The sequence below is a fragment of the Antechinus flavipes genome, chromosome 2 (genome assembly GCF_016432865.1).
Source record: "Antechinus flavipes isolate AdamAnt ecotype Samford, QLD, Australia chromosome 2, AdamAnt_v2, whole genome shotgun sequence".
Taxonomy (NCBI): domain Eukaryota; kingdom Metazoa; phylum Chordata; class Mammalia; order Dasyuromorphia; family Dasyuridae; genus Antechinus; species Antechinus flavipes.
The window spans coordinates 353238883-353260648 of NC_067399.1; the positions used below are offsets into that span (position 1 = coordinate 353238883).

General features: G+C 34.5%; 1 protein-coding gene across 1 annotated transcript in view; it reads left to right on the forward strand.

The window, feature by feature from the left end:
* Positions 1-21766, forward strand: part of TTC6 (tetratricopeptide repeat domain 6) — a 288496-nt gene that overhangs the window by 176776 nt on the left and 89954 nt on the right. The window lies entirely within an intron of this gene.

Sequence of the window (21766 nt, forward strand, 5' to 3'; positions counted from 1 at the left end):
ATAGATGAAAAAAGCATTTGATAAAATCCAACATCCATTCTTAATAAAAACACTAGTGAGTCCATTAAGGAAAATGGACTTTTCTTTAAAATACAAAGAGAAATTCCATTTAAAGAAACTGCCGATAGTATAAAATATTTGGGAATCTTTCTGCCAAGGGAAAGTTAGGAAACTACAAAACACTTTCCACAAAAATAGATCTAACCAATTGGAAAAATATTAAGTGCTCTTGGATAGATTGAGCAAATATAATAAAGATGACAATACTACCTAAACTAATATATTTATTTAGTGCTATGCCAATCAGACTCCCCAAAAAACTATTTTAATGACCTAGAAAAAATAACATTCATCTGGAAGAACAAAAAGTCAAGAATTTCAAAGGAATTAATGGAAAAAAAATCAAATGAAGGTGGCCTAGCAGTACCAGATCTAAAACTATATTATAAAGCTGCGGTCATCAAAACCATTTGATATGGACTAAGAAATCGACTAGTTGATCAGTGGAATAGGTTCGGTTCATAGGACAAAATATTTAATAACTATAGCAATCTAGTGTTTGACAAACCCAAAGACCCCAGCTTTTGGGATAAGAATTCACTGTTTGACAAAAACTACTGGGAAAATTGGAAAGTAGTATGGCAGAAACTAGGCATTGACTCACACCTAACACCATACACCAAGATCAGATCAAAATGGGTTCATGATATAAGCATAAAGAATGAGATTATAAATAATTTAGAAAAACATAGGATAGTTTACCTCTTAGACTATAGAGGAGGAAGGAATTTGTGACCAAAGAAGAACTAGAGATCACAAAATAGAAAACTTTGATTATATCAAATTAAAAAGCTTTTGTACACATAAAACTAATGCAGACAAGATTAGAAGGGAACCTTCTGGGAAACCATTTTTACAGTCGAAGGTTCTGATAAAGGCCTCATTTCCAAAATATATAGAGAATTGACTCTAATTTATAAGAAATCAAGCCATTCTCCAATTGATAAATAGTCAAAAGATATGAACAGACAATTTTCAGATGAATAGAAACTATTTCTAGCCATATGCAAAGATGCTTCATTATTAATAGGAGAAATGCAAATTAGGACAACTCCAAGATACAACTACACACTTGTCAAATTGGCTAGGATGACAGAAAAAGATAATGCTGAATGTTGGAGGGGATGTGGGAAACCTGGGATACTGATGCATCATTATTGGAATTGTGAATGAGTCCAACCATTCTGGAGGACAATTTGGAACTATGTTCAAAAAGTTACCAAACTGTACATACCCCTTGATCCAGCAATATTACTACTGGACTTATATCCCAAAGAAATCTTAAAGAAGGGTAAGGGATCTGTATGTGCAAGAATGTTTGTGGCAGCCCTTTTTGTAGTGATTAGAAATTGGAAATTGAATGGATGCCCATCAATTGAAGAATGGCTAAATAAGTTGTGGTATATGAATGTTATGGAATATTATTGTTCTGTAAGAAATGACCAGCAGGATCATTTCAGAAAGGCTTGGAGAGACTTACATGAACTGATGTTGAATAAAATGAGCAGGATCAAGAGGTCATTATATACTTCAACAACACTAGTATATGATAATCAATTCTGATGGACATGGCTCTCTTCAACCATGAGATGAACCAAATCAGTTCCATTTGTTCAATAATGAAGAGAACCATTTACACCCAGCGAATTATGGGAAATGAGTATGAACCACAACATAGCATTTCTACTCCCTCTGCTTTTGTCCTCTTGCATTTTTGATTTCCTTCTCAGATTATTTTTACCTTATGTCTAAGTCTGATTTTTCTTGTGCAGCAAAATGACTATGCATATGTATACATATATTGTATTTAACATATACTTTAACATAGTTAACATGTATGGGTCTACCTGCCATCTAGGGGAGGAGGTGGGGGGAAGGAGGGGAAAAGTTGGAACAAAAGGTTGTGCAAGGGTCAATGCTGAAATATTACCATGTATATATCTTGTAAATAAAAAGCTATAATAAAAAAAATTGCGTGAGCTGAATATATATATATGTATATATATACATATATATATAAAACAATAAGTTTAATTATCCTTGTTTATATGTGACCTAATTTTTTTTACTTTTTCAATGAATTTAATGAAGTACATAATATTTAAGAAACAATATTAATACAAGTCATCTATAAATATTAATACCATTTATATTTATGTTTGCACGTATAAATTCCACATTGCTTTCAAAATACTCTTGTTTGTCTATTTTTTTCTTTTGAATATCATTTGTTCTCTTCTGACAAAAACCTTTTCAACTACTTTCCATTTTAACATTATTATTTCTCCTTTACAATCACCAAAACAAGCATTTTAATGACTAAAAAAAATAGCAAATTAACCTATTTGTAGCAAATCAAATCTACAAAAGTGGATATGTCCAAAAATATATCCCTTTCTGCACCTTGAGTCTTTCAGCCCTATTTCAGGTATTGCTTAATATATTTCATCATAGATTCATTAGATTAGAATTAGAATTAGGCCTTATACTTTTATCTTTCTTTGCACTATCGTACACTGGTATTAATTTCTCCTGGTCACTCTAATTTTATTGATGACATTGAATATCCTCCAGGATTTTTGAAATCATTTGTCCCCTCTGTAATTTGGCACAAGAATATCATATTAAATTAATTTCCCTCTTTGTTCAGTTGCTCTCCAGTTGATGACTGTTCTTAGATTTTAGTATTTTCCTCCAGATACCCACTATTCATAATCATCTTTTTTTAAATCAGGACTTAGTTGGGTTTTCTTGTTATTGATGTTTTGATTGTTTTCTTCAATTATTTCTTCTTTGGATTAACCTAATTCTTAAATTGTTCTACCCTTCCTCAGTTATTTCCCCATTGAATTAGTTATGTATTTCAACTTCTGTGTGCACATGAATCTTTTTAATGCTCATTTTTTGTTGCTTTCAAATATGAGCAAAGTTCATCTAAAACAGATATAGACTCTCCTGACTTTTTTCTGAATTATTGTTTTCAACCTAGAAAAAGTCCTCGGAGGATATCTAATCTAATCTCTTCATTGTGAAGATGAGAAAATAAGGACAAGAAAGAATGAGTTGCCCAAGATCACACAAGTAATAAGTGTTATAACAATGTTTTGAATCGAAACCTTAGATTCAAATGGCAGTATACCATGTACTATTTACCACAAAGATTCCCCGAACATTTTTTTTTCCTGAACTGTAATAGAAAATCATAGACTTAGATCTAGAATATGTTAGAAATCATCTTATGTAAATGGTCCATTGTACAGAGGGGGAAATTGAAACTTAGAAAAGTTAAATGATCTACTTGATGATATGACCTAATTATTAATAGTATCAGTGAACTCTGTTGCTTTTTAGGAGATTGTTTTTATTCCAAGAAAAGTCATGTCATAATATCAGGGATAGCAATACTAAACACCTTGGGTATAAATTCATATGATCTTAAATTAGACACTTTATTTTTGAAGAATTAATTTTTATCGTTATGAGGGCTATTGTAAAGCTATTAAGAAATCATTTTGCCAGATGGTAGGTGAAGTGATAAATAGAAACCTAATTCTAAAAAGAAATTATGAAATGCCAGGCTATATGGAAAGTACTTTGCTAAGTATTAGGGAATATAATGACCAAAAAAAGAGAAATAATCCCTACCCTAAAGGAATTTACATTGGGTATACAACTTGTACACAGATAAATAAATAGAAGGCAATTTGAGGCTGAAGAGAGCACAATTTGGAAAGAATTTGTTAGAATATAATGCCTTTAATATTGTTGTTCAGTCATTTCTTTTGTTTTTAATTTCTTTTTTTTTATTATAGCTTTTTATTTAAAAGTTATATACATGGGTAATTTTACAGCATTGACAATTGCCAAACCTTTTGTTCCAATTTTTCCCCTCCTTCTCCCCATCACCTCCCCGATGGCAGGTTGACCAATACATGTTAAGTATGTTAAAATATAAATTAAATACAATATAAGCATACATGTCCTAACAGTTATTTTGCTGTACAAAAAGAATCAGAATTAGAAACAGTGTGCTGTTAGCCTGTGAAAGAAATCAAAAATGCAGGTGGACAAAAATAGAGGGATTGGGAATTCTGTGTAATGGTTCATAGTCATCTCCCAGAGTTCTTTCCCTGGGTGTAGATGGTTCAGTTCATTACTGCTTTAATGGAACTGATTTGGTTCATCTCATTGTTGAAGAGGGCCACGTCCATCAGAATTGATCATCATATTGTTGTTGAAGTATATAATGATCTTCTGGTCCTGCTCATTTCACTCAGCATCAGTTCATGTAAGTCTCTCCAGCCCTTTCTGAAGGCTGGTCATTTCTTATCGAACAATAATATTCCATAATATTCATGTACCACAATTTATTCAGCCAGTTTTTACTTTTTTTTTTACTCAGTTTCCAGTTTCTGGCCACTACAAAGAGGGCTCCCATAAACATTTGTACACATACAAGTCGCTTTCCCTTCTTTAAGATTTCTCTGGGATATAAGCCCAGTAAAAACACTTCTGGATCAAAGGGTATGCACAGTTTTATAACTTCTTGAGCATAGTTCCAAATTGCTCTCCAGAATGGCTGGATGTATTGTCGTTCAGTCATTTCAATCATATCCAATTCTTTGTGACATTATTTTGGGTTTTGGCAAAGATACTGGAATAGTTTGCCATTTCCTTCTCCAGCTTGTTTTACAGATAAGGAAACTGAGGCAAATGGAGTTAAGTGATTTGCTTAGGCTCACACATCTAGTTAATGTCTGAAGCTGAGTCTTCCTAACTTTAGATCTAGCACTCTATCCCCTTCACCACTAAAGCCCAAAGCTTTAATAGTAGAAATTAAAACATACTTTGTGGTTACACTCCCAACCCTAACTCCCACTGATAAATCAGGCTTTCAAAGTGCAGAGAGCTACATTCTCTCAAGACTTTAGGAATAGCTCTGAGAGGTTGTCTCTTTAGTGATATATAGCTCATGAATCTTAACTGATGTATTTCTCTACCATGACTATTTTCTGAAAATCATTTAGACAAAAAGACTTAGTTTTTTAAAAGTGGTATTTACAAAAATAGCACAAGGAGCAGATAGGTAGTACAATGGATAGAGCACTGACCCTGGAGTCAGGAGGATCATAGAGGCAATAGGAATCCATTTTTGGATACAGTTTTAAAACTAAAGGAGACTTTAAAGAATATCTAACAACTTAATTTTTTTAAGTGAGGAATATTAGGCCTTGATTCAGTATGAGATCCTATTGGATTTGATTATCATCTCTTTCCAAATCACATATCTAAGCACTTAGCACAGTACCTGGTACATAGTAGGAACTTGTTTCCTTCTTTTTTCTTAATATCTCAAACTGTCTTTTGAATATTTCAACATAGATCCATCATTGTTATTTCAAACTCAACATGTATAAAAAAAAGTAGTGACTTTTTTTTTTCAGTTTTCACTTTATTTTAAAAAAATTTTTTTAAATAACTTTTTAATGATAGAACTCAAGCCAGGGTAATTTTTTTTTACAGCATTATCCCTTGCATTCACTTCTGTTCCTATTTTTCCCCTCCCTCCCTCCACCCCCTTCCCAGATGGCAAGCAGTCCTTTACATGTTGAATAGGTTACAGTATATCCTGGATACAATATATATGTGCAGAACCAAACAGTTCTCTTGTTGCACAGGGAGAATTGAATTCAGAAGGTATAAATAATCTGGGAAGAAAAACAAAAATGCAAGCAGTTTATATTCATCTCCCAGTGTTCTTTCTTTGGGTGTAGCTGCTTCTGCCCATCTTTGATCAATTGAAACTGAATTAGCTCTCTTTATCGAAGAGATCCACTTCCATCAGAATACATCCTCAAACAGTATCATTGTTGAGGTATATAATGATCTCCTGGTTCTGCTCATTTCACTTAGCATCAGTTCATGTAAGTCTCGCCAGTCCTCTCTATATTCATCCTGCTGGTCATTCCTTACATAACAATAATATTCCATAATGTTCATATACCACAATTTATTCAACCATTCTCCAGTTGATGGGCATCCATTCATTTTCCAGCTTCTAGCCACTACAAACAGGGCTGCCACAAACATTTTGGCACATACAGGTCCCTTTCCCTTCTTTAATATCTCTTTGGGGTATAAGCCCAGTAGAAACACTGCTGGATCAAAGGGTATGCACAGTTTGATAACTTTTTGAGCATAGTTCCAAATTCCTCTCCAGAATGGCTGGATGTGTTCACAATTCCACCAACAATGTATCAGTGTCCCTGTTTTCCCACATCCCCTCCAACATTTCACATTATCTTTCCCTGTCACTCTAGCCAATCTGACAGGTGTAGTGGTATCTCAGAGTTGTCTTAATTTGCATTTCTCTGATTAATAATGATTTGGAGCATATTTTATATGTCTATAAATAGTTTCAATTTCTTCATCTGAGAATTATCTGTTCATATCCTTTGACCATTTATCAATTGGAGAATGGTTTGATTTCTTTAAATTAGAGTCAATTCTCTATATATTTTGGAAATAAGGCCTTTATCAGAACCTTTTATTGTAAAAATGTTTTCCCAGTTTATTGTTTCCCTTTTAATCTTGTCTGCATTTGTTTTGTTTGTACAAAAACTTTTCAATTTGATATAGTCAAAAATTTTCTATTTTGTGGTCAATAGTGATCTCTAGTTCTTCTTTGGTCATAAATTCCTCCCTCTTCCACAGGTCTGAGAGGTAAACTATCCTATGCTCTTGCAATTTATTTATAATCTTATTCTTTATGCCTAGGTCATGAACCCATTTTGACCTTATCTTGGTGTACAGTGTTAAGTGTGGATCAATGCCTAGTTTCTGCCATACTAATTTCCAATTTTCCCAGCAATTTTTGTCAGTAGTGACTTTCTCTTGAAATCTATGCTTACTTTAAACTTCCCAAAGTCTGTTGAGAGCGATACTAACCTTTTAGTTTCTCAGTCATCCTTGATCCTTTCTGCTCCCTTATTATACATATCCAATTGTCAATTCTTGCCAATTTTCCCTCCATATCTCTCACATCCATACCTTTCTCTCTATAAACAAGCCACTGACACTGAATCCTGGCTCTGAATCTCCTGGAGCTTCTTATCAATTCCAGTGACTTAGCACCTTGTAAGAATCATAACAGTAAATGAGCTGAAGATTTTATAATCTTTGCCAGGAGCTGGAGAAGGAAAAGGCAAATCCTTCCACTGTCTTTGCCAAGAAAATGACAAATGGCGTCTCAAAAGGTGAGCAACAATGGAGAAGTCTATCCAGAAATTCTAAGGCAAAAATGATTTTCAGGTGACAGAAAAGTCCAATGGAGATGATGGGTATAACATCATCTTATACACAAGACAAAATAGCTGAAGATACTAAACATGGGAAGAGGTTATCTCATTCTCTGCCCTCACCTCAACTTCATTTTATTTTATGAGTCCAAGAACCTACTCCATTGCCTTCTGCCATGAGTGCCTTACTTTGCAGCCTTTATAGTAACAGCATGGACTAGAAGTTTATAATGCTCAAGGCATAGGGGTTGCAATCTAACTTTTGCAGAGAAGTAACATCACCATCTCCTCCAACCCCACTCAAATAGAATTCTACATTGAAATAAGGAAATCCCTGAGGATAGAGGTAAGAATTCTCTGAGAAAGGAAGGAGCGTAACAGAGAAACTGATTAATCAAATAACAAATAAGTGTTTATTAAGTATCTAAAATGTGTCCGTAACTACTAAGTACCAAGGATAAAAGAAACAAAACAAAACAAAACAAAATAGTTCTTTCCATGAATAATTTTTTCAACATTGATCCTTGCAAAGTTTTCTGTTGCAAATTTTCCCCTTCTTTCCCCCACCCTCTCCCCTGTATGGGAGGTAGTCCTAATACATGTTAAAATATATGCTAAATCCATTATATGTAATGCATATTTATACAGTTATTTTGCTACACAAGAAAAATCTGATCAAGAAGGGAAGAAAACTGAGAAAGAAAACAAAATGCAAGCAAACAATAGAAAGAGTAAAAATGCTATGTTATGGCCCACACTCAGTTCCCACAGCTCTCTTTCTGGGTGTAAATGGCTCTCTTCATCACTGAACGACTGGAATTGGTTTGAATCATCTCATTATTGAAGAAAACCATCCATCAGAATTGATCATTGGATAGTCTTATTGTTACTGTGTCTAATGATCTCCTGGTTCTACTAATTTCACTTAGTATCAGTTCAGGTAACTCTCTTCAGGCCTCTCTGAAATCATCCTGCTGGTTATTTCTTACAGAACAATAATATTCCATAACATTCTTATGCCACAATTTATTCAGTCATTCTCCAACTGATGGGCATCCATTCAGTTTCCAGTTTCTTGCCACTACAAAGAGAGCTGCCACAAACATTTTTGCACATGTGGGTCCCTTTCCCTCCTTTAAGATCTCTTTGGGATATAGGCCCAGTAAGAAACACTTCTGGTTCAAAGAGTATACACAGTTTGATAACTTTTTGAGCATAGTTCCAAATTGCTCTCCAGAATGGTTGGATCCAATCACAGTTCCACCAACAATGTATTAGTCTCCCAATTTTCCCACATCCCCTCCAACATTTGTCATTATCTTTTCCTGTTATCTTAGCCAATCTGATAGTGTGTAGTGGTATCTCACAGTTGTCTTAATTTGCATTTCTCTGATTAATGACTTGGAGCACTTTGTATTTGTGGCTTTGTATTGTGATTTGTATTGTGGCTATAAATAGTTTCAATTTCTTCATCTAAAAATTGTCTGTTTATATCTTTTGACTATTTATCAATTGGAGAATGGCTTGAATTCTCAAACATTTGAGTCAATTATATATTTTAGAACTGAGGCTTTTGTCAGAACCTTTGAATGTAAAAATATTTTCCCAGTTTATTGCTTCCCTTCTAATCTTGTCTGCATTAGTTTTGTTTGTACAAAAACTTTTCAATTTAATATAATCAAAAGTATCTATTTTGTGATCAATAATGATTTGTAGTTTTTCTTTGGTCACAAATTCCTTCCTCCTCCACAGATCTGAGATTCTATGTTCTTCTCTTTTGTTTATAATATTATTCTTTATGTCTAGATCATGAACCCATTTTGACCTTATCTTGGTATATGGAGCTAATTGTGGGTCAAGGCCTAGTTTCTGCCATACTAGTTTCTAGTTTTTCCAGTAGTTTTTGTCGGATAATGAATTTTTATCCCAAAAAAGTCTTTGGGTTTGTCAAACACTAGATTGCTATAGTCATTGATTATTTTGTTCTGTGAACCTAACTGTTTCATTGATCAACTGCTCTGTTTCTTAGCCAGTACCAAATGGTTTTGATGACCACAGCTTTTAAATCTGGTTCAGCTAAGTCATCTTCATTTGCCTTTTTTTTCATTAATTCCCTTGAAATTCTTGACCTTTTGTTCTTCCAGATGAATTTTGTTATTTTTTCTAGGCAGTAAAATAGTTTCTTGGGAGTTTGATTGATATAGTGTTGTGTCCTGCTTTCTAGAGCCCCCAAGGTGGGGTAACAAAACAACCATTGCTTTCTCCTGCCCCCACACTGGGATGATTAAAATATACCTTCCTAGTGGAGAAGTGATAAGGCGGGACTCCTGAGGATGGTGGAAAAAATAGAATCCATTTATTTCAAGGACTATCCCCTTTTTATAATGTAACAAAAACACTATGCACATGGGACCACATAAACAACTTGCTATTCTTATGTTGTTTTCGTTTTCGTTTTTGTTTTTTCTTTGAGGAGGGGAAAAATCAACAACTTGCTATTGTACGTAGTTTGCCACCTGGTATCACTCTTCCATCTGGTATCACTCTGCTTCAATCTCAACACAGGTTGTCACTGCCCCCTGACTTCTCAGAAAGGCTGAGAGCCCTTAGGAAAGATGGGGAGCCAAACCAGACATTGTTAGCAGGTTCCCTCTGGGCTGAAGGGTCTTATACCTTACCCAGAGTTTCCCCACTGACTGTGACCCTCTACAGTATGGCAATAAATATATAAATTAGTTTTTGTAGTATTGTCATCTTCATTATATTTGCTCAACCTATCCAAGAGCATTTGATATTTTTCCAATTGTTTAGATCTGACTTTATTTATGTGGAAAGTGTTTTGTAATTTTGCTCATATAGTTCCTGACTTCCCCTTGGCAGATAGATTCCCAAATATTGTATACTATTGACAGCTATTTTAAATGGATTTTTCTCTTTGTATCTCTTGCTTTTGGATTTTGTTAGTGTTATATAAAAATGCTGATGATTTATGTCGATTTATTTTGTATCCTACAACTTTGCTAAAGTTATGGATTATTTCTAATAGTTGATTTAGCATATCATCATATAATCTGCAAAGAGTGATAATTTGGTTTCCTCATTACCTACTCTAATTCCTTTAATCTCTTTTTCTTCTCTTATTGCCAAAGCTCCGCATTTCTAATACAATATTGTTCTTCTATCTTTTTTATTTGATTTTTAAAATTGTTTTTTAGAGCTTTTTGAACTTGAGTATTTCATATCCTTTTTTGCTATGACATGCAGGTGAATTGGATTTAAGTGAGGGAGAGCTGTGCAAAGTCACCTGCCTCACTTTTCCCTCCAGATCAGGATGATTGGAGATGTCCCTGGATGAAAATGGGAGACCTTGGCCCTTTTAACCAAAGTTGTCAATAGGTCTCAATTTGACTGAGATCACACCCATTCAATGATTAAAGATATATAGCAATTGAGGCAAAGAATCTCCTTTTTAACCTAGTACAAAATAAATAAATAAATGAATCTGGGAGGGAAGGACCTTCAACATTTCTGGCCAAAGCAGAAATGATTTCTATTTACAGTCAATCTGAGTCAATCTAGACCCAAACAATGATCAAATGAGGCTTTTCCTAGGACCTGTTAGTGTCCAATTAGAATCAGATTGGTTTTGGTTTAAGGCATGGTCCTTGAGAAAGAAGTCTAGCCAGCAAACATCAAGATATCTTGGGAAGATTCTGTAATGCCGGAGAAACTGAGGCAAGATAGAGATTAGAGAGTTTTTAATGTTTTATTTGAAAGGGAGAGCTTTACTGGGACCAAATGGATCCATGGTTTGGCATCAGGGCTGAATGAGACTATCATCTCCAAGAATCCAGCAACGAATGTCAGATACAAAGATTCTTTTATAGGGTCACAAGGATTATGACATATTGGGGGGAGGCACCTGGGATGGGGATGACATAATGGAGGGAGGTAGTGGAGATGGGGAGAAGCACCTGATATTCTAATTAATTGGGATGGGGAGAGGCACCTGTTATTCTAATGATGTCTAAGATCTAAGATCTTTATCCTATCAAACATTCTAATGATTAAGAGGGAAGGGTGATGGTGCAGGATTAAGCATTACAATTAGGAACTGAGGCAAAACAATTTAGGGAAACCAAGGCAGGACAATTAGGGAAACTGGGTCAGGACAATAAAGGGGAACTGTGGCACAACAGTTCAGAGGTACAAAAGAGGAGAAAAATGCTTTTATAAGCATCTGCAGGTAAGGGTGTTATACCCTCTGTGGATAGATGGAAGAAAGAAGGGAAGAAAGGAGGGAAGGAAGGAGGGAATCATGGCATCACCTCTTTGATGTCATGGTTCTCTTTGAGAATGAAGGACAAACAACCTCTATGAGTAAAGCTGGCCTGGAATTGGTCAGTTGGAAGACTTCTTTCTTCCTTCCCTCATCCTCTCCTTTCCCTTCCCTTCCTTTCTTTTTCCCTCCATCCCTTCTTTCCTCCTCTTCTTTCCTTCCTTCCTTTCCTTTCTCTCTTCCTCCTTTCCTCCATGTTTTCCTCCCTATCTTCCTTCTTCTTTTCCTCCCTTCTCTCCCTCCTTCTCTTCCTTCATTTTTTCCTTCCTAAAGTTAGGGACTTTGATCAGATATCATATATCAGAGATTATAATCTCTGAAATAAAATAAGATTAGGACAGAAAGTGGAAAATAAGATGAAGTAAGTACTATAAGAGATGTCTGTCTTTGAATGAATAAGGGAAGGGGGAGGTACCGAGTTATTTATATGCCATTTCCTCCATTAGAATGTGAAATCCTTGAGGGTGGGGTACTGTTGTTATTTGTCCTTTGTTCTTTTTAGCCATAGAGCTCAGTTTTCTCTTTCAAAATAGCAGTCATTACGGGGTGGAGGCAACAAAGAGATTAAGTTTTTCAGTTAACTAGATAAAATATATGTCTCTCTCGATATGTCAGCTAATGAAAATTTTTTTCCCTCCCTCTTTCCCCAACTCCAGAAACTCATCAACATATACACTGAGGACATATTTAGTGAGAATATTTGTAGGGAACAGTCAAGTTTTCATAAACAATATTTTGTGTTTCATCTTCATCTTTTAATTTACTGAAAAAATATAGATAATACACAATTCTTCTGTACTTATAATAAATTGAATATGAAAATTCATTTGAATCAATAAAGCAAAATGCCTTTCTTCAAGTGGATTTCTTAAAAAAAAAAAGCTATTCATCAAAATCATTCAAGATTAATTCAAAAGGTCTGTAAGGCAAAAAAAAATTTTTTATTAAAAAATTATACAAAATATCTTTTTCTCTTCACAACAATTCTATGAGGTAGATGTTATTATCATCTCTATTTTACAGATAAGAGAACTGAGTCAAGGCATAGGCTATGGGACTTACCCAAGATCACACTGCTAGTATCTGAAGCCAGACTTGAACTTACATCTTCCTGACTCCAGAACCACTCCTCTATTCTCTGTACCAACAACAAAATAATCATATTCAAGTTTCCTCTATTCAGAAACATCAGATAAAGCATAAAACAGCAAGATAAAGGTACACCAGAAGTGCTGCTACAGTACTAGAGGCTATCCTTGATCAGAATCAGTTGCAATTGGATTCCCTTTGGATGGTATACTCCAAAATGTTTTTGTTTTCAAATAACAATATACTTAGTTATATGAAGCCCCGGATCATGGGAGTGTCCTGGATGAGATCCATAACTATTCAAAATATTTTGGCATAAACATTTGCATAGGAAAAGCCAAGTGAATAAATAACATTTGTTACCTAGATTTTGACATGGCATTAATCTTGTCCAACAGTACATATAGTTGGGAAAGACAATACAAATGAACAGCAAGTTGACACAGAATTAAACTGGATAAGGAGAATAGGCTGGATTTTCTTCAGGAAGCTACAGAGTTCTTTTAATAACCCCAAGTTTCTTTTGGAAACAAAGGCTCATATTTTTCAAAACCATTAATCTGCTAGCCTTGCTGCTAAAAATGAATATTACACAGAAATCAATAGAAGGGCCCATGCTGTATATAAGTCAGGTTAGGAGGATCATAGTGTAACAGAAGAACTGGTGGAATTTGGTCAGAATAAAAAATGTATGGTTTTGAAGCTTGATAATCATCATTAGGCATTAATTAAAGTGTCCATTTTATATATATTTTAAGCACTTTCCAAGGTCCTGAAGCATTACAAAAGCAAAAGAAGTTTACATTCTATGGAGAAAAATAATGGGTTCATATATAAGTAAATCAAAATATACTGAAGTAAATGCAAGGTAATTTTTGAGGTGGTAGGTAGCAGATAGGGGAGCAAAGAATGTCATATATATATATATATAAAATAATTTTTTATTGACAGAACCCATGACAGGGTAATTTTTTACAGCATTATCCCTTGCACTCACTTCTGTTCCGATTTTTCCCCTCCCTCCCTCCACCCCCTCCCCCAGATGGCAAGCAAGAATGACTTAATATAGGAGGGGAAATCTGAGCTGAATTTGAAGGAAGGAAACCTGGGAATATAAAAGGCAGCGGAGAGAAGGGAGTACATTCCAGCCTAAGGAATAATATGGTACAAGGACAAAGAGATGTAATGGTGTGTGTGTGTGTCTGTGTGTGTGTTTGTGTAAAACAATATGAAGCTTAGAGTGTGTGAAGAGAAATAATATGTAATAAAGCTTAAAAAGGGTGGCTGGAGATCAACTGTGCAGAGCTTTAAATGCTAAAGACAGAAGTTCATAGTAGACATAATAGGAAGTCATTGGAGCTTTTGAGGTGTGATAGGTTTCTGCTTTAATATTCCTAAGCTTGAGAGGCATTTCCATTAAATATAATGTAGATGTTAGCAGAAGGAATACACTTTGGGAGAAATACGTTACATTTTGGACAGGTGATAGGCCAGTTTAGTATTCAAGTGGAGCTATTTAGCAGGTAGCTAGAAATGCAAGGTGTTAAGCTATAGGAAGACAATTTCTGGGCTAGAGATATAGTTTGGGGAATCATCTCCAGTAAGTAATAAATTGAAGCCACAGGAGTAGATGAGATAGCCTACTAAGTTCGTGTAATCTAAGAGTCCAAAGACAAAGCTTTGGGGAATATGACATTTAAAGGAAGAAGACAGGGAAAGTAGAATGAATTAGGAGGAAGACTACACAGAAAATACACAGAAGCAGAAGGAGTGGGGAAATGCCAAGGAAAAGGAATGGTTAAAAGTATCAAATGTTTCACAGAAGTAATTGAGGAGGAGAATTATGAAAACTCTTGCATTTTTAATGATCAAAAGATTATTGATGAAGAAAACAGTTTTCCAAGAATCATTTCATTAGCAACCAAAGTGCAAGAGCAAAGAATGAGTAAATAATGAGACAATAGAATGAATGGATGTAAACTACCCTAAAATTATGACAAAGAAAATGAGAATGAAAGGGTGATAACAAAGTAGAGTAGAGGAAATTCTTAGAGAAGAGGATTCATAGAGGAGAGATTAATGATACTGCAGAAAAAAAGAAAAAAAATGATGAAGAAAGACAAAGGAAATAGATAAATGGGATATTTTGACAAGGAAAAGGTTGGGCAGAGTAAGTCCTAATTATTGCTCTAATTTCCTCTTTATTAGTGGAAAATTCTTTCTTTTCACTTTTAAGACTAACAATTTGATTTTCCTCTTTCCTTTTCCTAATAAGATTTACCAAAGGTTTCTCTATTTTGTTGGTTTTTTCATAAAACCAATTCTTAGTTTTATTTATTTATTCAATTTTTTTATGTTCAATTTTATTAATCTCTCCTTTTATTTTTAGAATTTCAAGTTTAGTATTTGATTGGGGGTTTTAAATTTGCTCTTTTTCTAGCTTTTTAAGTTGCAAGCCCAATTCATTGATCTTCTCTTTCTCTATTTTATTCAAGTAAGCCTCTAAGTGTATAAAATTTCCCCTTATTACCACTTTGGCTGCATCCCACAACTTTGGATATGTTGTTTCATTCTGTTGGATGAAATTATTAATTGTGTCTATGATTTGCTGTTTCACTCATTCATTCTTTTTTTTTTTTAATTATAGCTTTTTATTTATAAGTTATATGCATGGGTAATTTTACAGCATTGACAATTGCCAAACCTTTTGTTCCAATTTTTCCCCTCCTTTCTCCCACCCCCACCCCCAGATGGCAGGTTGACCAATACATGTTGAATATGTTAAACTATAAATTAAATAATATAAATATACATGTCCAAACAGTTATTTTGCTGTACAAAAAGAATTGGACTTTGAAATAGTGTACTATTAGCCTGTGAAGGAAATCAAAAATGCAGGCAGACAAAAATAGAGGGAATGGGAATTCTATGTAATGGTTCATAGTCAACTCCCAGAGTTCTTTCACTGGATGTAGCTGGTTCAATTCATTACTGCTCTATTGGAACTGATTTAGTTCATCTCATTATTGAAGAGGGCCATGTCCATCAGAATTGATCATCATATTGTATTGTTGTTGAAGTATATAATGATCTCCTGGTTCTGCTCATTTCACTCAGCATCAGTTCATGTAAGTTTCTCCAGGCCTTTCTGAAATCATCCTGTTGGTCATTTCTTACTGAACAATAACATTCCATAATATTCATATACTACAATTTATTCAGTTATTCGCGAATTGATGGACATCCACTCAGTTTCCAGTTTCTGGCCACTTCAAAGAAGGCTGCCACAAACATTCTTGTACATACAGGTCCCTTACCCTTCTTTAAAATCTCTTTAGGATATAAGCCCACTAGAAACACTGCTGGATCAAAGAGTATGCACAGTTTGATAACTTTTTGAGCATAGTTCCAAATTGCTCTCCAGAATGGCTGGATGTATTCACAATTCCACCAACAATGTATCAGTGTCCCTGTTTTCCCACATCCCCTCCAACATTCCCCATTATCTTTTCCTGTCATTCTAGCCAATCTGACAAGGTGTGTAGTCGTATCTCAGATTTCTTAATTTGCATTTCTCTGATTAATAATGATTTGGAGCATATTTTCATATGTCTATAAATAGTTTCAATTTCTTCGTCTGAGAATTGTCTATTCATATCCTTTGACCATTTATCAATTGGAGAATGGTTTGATTTCTTATAAATTAGAGTCAATTCTCTATATATTTTGGAAATAAGGCCTTTATCAGAACCTTTGATTGTAAAAATGTTTTCCCAGTTTATTGTTTCCCTTCTAATCTTGTCTGCATTTGTTTTGTTTGTACAAAAACTTTTCAATTTGATATAGTCAAAAATTTTCTATTTTGTGGTCAGTAGTGATCTCTAGTTCTTCTTTGGTCATAAATTCCTCCCTCTTCCACAGGTCTGACAGGTATACTATCCTATGCTCTTCCAATTTATTTATAATCTTATTCTTTATGTCTAGGTCATGAACCCATTTTGACCTTATCTTGGTGTACAGTGTTAAGTGTGGGTCAATGCCTAGTTTCTGCCATACTAATTTCCAATTTTCCCAGCAATTTTTGTCAAATAATGCGTTCTTATCCCAAAAACTGGGGTCTATTCCCTTCTATTTAGTCTAGCCCTTCCCTTTTTTGCTTTTTCCCTCCCACTTTTCAATGAGGTGAGAGAAGTTTCTCTGTAAACCAAATATGTCTAATATTTTTTCTTTGAGCCAAATCTGATGAGAGTAAGATTCACACAATGTTCATCCCCCTTCTTTCTTTCCCTCAAATACAATAGGTTTCCTTTGCCTCTTTGTGAGATGTAATTTCCCTCTTTTTACCTCCACTTTTCCCTTTTTCTGGTACAATCCTCTTTCCATTTCTAATTCCTTTTTTAATATTATAGCAGTAAAATCAAACTATATGTGCACTCTCTATGTATGCCCATAACAGAAATACAATTCTCAAGAGTTTTTTTTTTTTTTTTTTTTACCTTTTTATGCTTCTCTTGAGTTCTATATTTGGAGGTAAAATATTTTGTTTAGCTCTGGAATTTACCTGTTTCATTGAATGTCCATCTTCTTCCCTGGAAAAAAATGCTCAATTTAGCTGGGGTAGTTTATTTTTGGCTGCATTCCAAGTTCCTTTGCCTTTCAGAATATCAGATTCCAGGCCCTTCAATCCATTAAGGTGGAAGCTGCTAGATACTGAGTGATCCTTTTTATGGTTCCTCAACATTTGAATTTTTTTTTTCTGGCTGCTTATAATATTTTTTCCTTAGTCCAATACTTCTGAAATTTAGCCACAATATTTATTGGAGTTTTAACACCTCTCTTTCAGGAGGTGTTTGATGAATTCTTTCAATGTCTATTTTTACCTTCTGATTCCATGACATCTGGGCAGGTCTCTTTGATGATTTCCTGAAAAATGGTATCTAGGTTCTTTTTTTCATCATGATTTTCAGGGAGTCCAATAATCCTTTGATTATCTCTCCTAGATCTATTTTCCAAGACTGTTGTTTTCCCAAGTAGATATTTAACATTTTTTTCCATTTTAAAATTTTTTTTGGTTTTTCCTCGATGAATTCTTGATGTCTTATTGAGTCATTCATTTCCATTTGTTCAGTTCTGATTTTTAATGAGTTATTTTTTTCATTTACTTTTTTTAACTTCTTTTTGAATATGTCCAATTGAGTTGTTTTGTTCTATGGAATTTTCTTCCATTTCACAATTTTTTAAAGGAGTTATTTAAGGAGAATTCACAAATTCTATTTTCCTGGGAGTTCTTTATCTTTTCCAATTCACAAATTCTGTTTCCCTGAGAATTCTTTACCTTTTCTATTTAACATTTCAAGGAGTTGTTTTATTTTTCCACTTTATCAAATCTTTCTTTTAATTAGTTATATACTTTTTCCAAATTCTCTTGCAGAGTTTTCCTTTTCTTTCCCCATTCTTCTTGAACTTCTCTTTTAAGATCCTTTTAAATTTCTTCTAGGAGAGCCTTGTGTGGTGGGGACCAGGTTATATCACCCTTTGGGGCTTCATTTGGAGACAATTTGCTATTAGTCTCCTCAGGGTTGGAAATCTGTTTTCTTTTATTATAGAAGCTGTTTCTAACTATAGAAATGTCTATTAATTCTGTTCACTTTTGCTTTTTCACTTAATTTTTTTTAAATGTTGGGATCTGCCTTTAGGGCAAGGAAGTTCCAAGTTTCTTCTACAGACCAGGAAGGGACAGCACCTAAGCTGGGGACAGTGGCTGCACTGGGGACAACAGCTACACTGGGATTGTTCTGAGTCACTCTCGGTGCTGGGTGGGTTGGCCAGGTCCCGTGAGACTCCAGCACTTCAGGGTCTTAACTCTTAATCCTTTGTATTTGTGTTGAAAGTTTTATAACTTCTCTGCTGATCTACTCGCTTGCAACCAGAGCAGAGTAGCCAACACCATGTTAGAGTCCTTCCCAGCAGATTTTCTGTCTGCTCTGTGTGGTGGCCTCTGCGCTTTGCCTCCCTGCCTGTGCTGGCTTCTTCCCATACCCAATCAAGACAGATCTTTTCTGGCAATCTTTGAAATTATCTTCTGCTGTTAATTTGCTGTACTTCCAATATTCATGGATTCTACCAGTCAAACACTATTTCAGAAGCTGAATTTTGTAATTAGTGGTGACTGTAGTAGGAGATTTCAGAAAGAAGCATGTGTCTTCTCTGCCATCGTGGCTTAGCTCCCAAAGTTCTACTTCATCTAAATCAGAAGACACAAAGAAGCAAAGAACTATCTTTGACTTGATTTCTTTCTCTAGTCTAGAATGATTTTAAAAGACAGAAGAAAAGAGAAGAGGATTGATATTGGATGATCTCAATCTCAAAAGATAAACATTTATTAACTACTTACTTGTTCAGATAATAAGCTAAGCATGAGCAGAATAGGAAAACTTTAGAACAGATTGTGTGTGGAGTGCCATAGTGGATTAGTTAGAGATAAATAGAAAGATTGCTAAGCCACAGTAAGATGTCAGACAGTATAAATTTCTATCAAGTCAATACACTTTATGACTTTCTTTTGTTAAAAAGGTGAGTGGTAGAGGTTATCTAAGACTACAAATTAATAGGCTATTGTGATCAAAATGTTAAGAGGAAAAGATATTCAAAGAGGGAAGCAAATATTTCTTGAAAAATAACAACTATTGTATGAAACTTGAGAATAATGGCAGAACTAAGTATGATAGAATGGGAGAATAGAGAAAGATTGAGAAACCAAAGGACATCATGATGTATAGAACAGAATTAATAGACATGAGAATATGATATAATTGAAAGGGGAGAAATTATGACCATAAGAGGCTATTTTAAAGTTTGGAAGCAAATAAATTTTAAATATTGATAAGAACTAAAATATTTCTGCCTTGGTGAAGGTGGGGGTTATATAGAGAATTGGGTCATGGTCTTAGTCATCAATCTGGATACCGAATTTAAGAAGATGTAGAAGTAGGAAAGGATAATGTAATTCAAGTGCCAAAGTTGTTGAGGAAGTTGATATGACAGTAATTTGGAGATCCATAAATGACAGTAACAAGGATGGGAAGATGATAAGTGATGATACAGAACAAGCAATATAAGAAGTACTTAATATAACTCCTTTTTCTATTGTGATTTTGGGAAAACAGGTATCCCTAGGTAATGCTGATAATATCCATAATTAGATTTACCAGATGTGTGTCATAAAGAGAAAAGACAGATTTCAAATAAATTGAATTTGCAAAGAAAATTCAAGAGGAAAAATATCAAGAATCTATGAAGCTGAGAATTTACATAATGGAAGTGACTAATAAAAGGATAAGCAAGGTCTGGAGAGAAGAATAATAAGGTGTATTTCTAAATAATTGAAATTATAGAAGCAAGATGTGGGCTAGAGAAGGACATATTTTTTTTAATAACTTTTTATTGATAGAACGCATGCCAGGGTAATTTTTTACAGCATTATCCCTTGCATTCACTTCTGTTCCGATTTTTCCCCTCCCTCCCTCCACCCCTTCCCCCAAATGGCAAGAGTCCTTTACATGTTGAATGGGTTGCAGTATATCCTAGATACAATATATGTGTGCAGAACCGAACAGTTTTCTTGTTGCACAGGGAGAATTGAATTCAGAAGGTATAAATAACCTGGGAAGAAAAACAAAAATGCAAGCAGTTTATATTCACTTCCCAGTGTTCTTTCTCTGGGTGTAGCTGCTTCTGTCCATCTTTGATCAATTAAGGCTCTCTTTATCGAAGAGGTCCACTTCCATCAGAATACATCCTCAAACAGTATCGTTGTTGAGGTATATAATGATCTCCTGGTTCTGCTCATTTCACTCAGCATCAGTTCATGTAAGTCTCGCCAGTCCTCTCTGTATTCATCCTGCTGGTCATTCCTTACAGAACAATAATATTCCATAACATTCATATACCACAATTTACTCAACTATTCTCCAATTGATGGACATCCTTTCATTTTCCAGCTTCTAGCCATTACAAACAGGGCTGCCACAAACATTTTGGCACATACAGGTCCCTTTCCTTTCTTTAGTATTAGAGAGGGACATATTTAGCTTGAGAGAAGAAAAGATACTGCAGTGACTAAACAAAATTAACAGAGGAAAAACTTTTAGAAATTACCTATCAAATGAGTATATTTGAGGAAAAGGTGAGATTTCAGATGGAAAAGATGTGAGATGTGGAGAAGTTGAGGGTAAAAGAAAGTGCATTCTAGATATCTATGAAGAAATTGTATAAGCACATATAGGGAAAAGAATGCGCAAATAATTTTTTGTGGTACAATGAATAGAATGTTAGATAAAACAGAAGGATCATCTTTTGTACTAGTAAGACATTTATTTGATATTTATGTTAATTATATTCATTTGTGCTTGAGATATTTTTTTCCTAGCCAAGCCAGTTAATTTGTGGTCAATAAGAACACAAACATTTTTGACTATTTGTTATTTTTCCATAGAAATAAACTCTATCCTCTTATCTCTTTTTACTCCCCTAATTTATCATCTATTATCTCTGACAATGAATTTCTCCATTCTTCGTGCTACCTAAAAGTCTTTTTTCTCCATTTGACCAGTGAATTTTGTATGTCTTCCATAGTCCCTTCTGCATGGTAACACAAAGAACTACATTTGATCTACAAATGATATGTCTTCCTTGTTCACTTGACTGGTAGGAAGCTTGTGTTCCACACAAATCACCCCTTTAAAACTACTGTTTTTTATATATATAATTTCACTTTTCTCTCATCAACAAGGTATAATCAAGTTAAACAGAAATATCGTGAAGGTACTTGACACTTTCAAAAGGAAACACAGATCCATGTGTCCTGGAGCAGACTGGGTCTCCAGTCAAATAATGGGCCATTACAATCTTGGAGAGATTGACTGAATTACTTCAGGGAATAGATAGACTTGGAAGAGTTGAATATTGTTTCAGGATATTA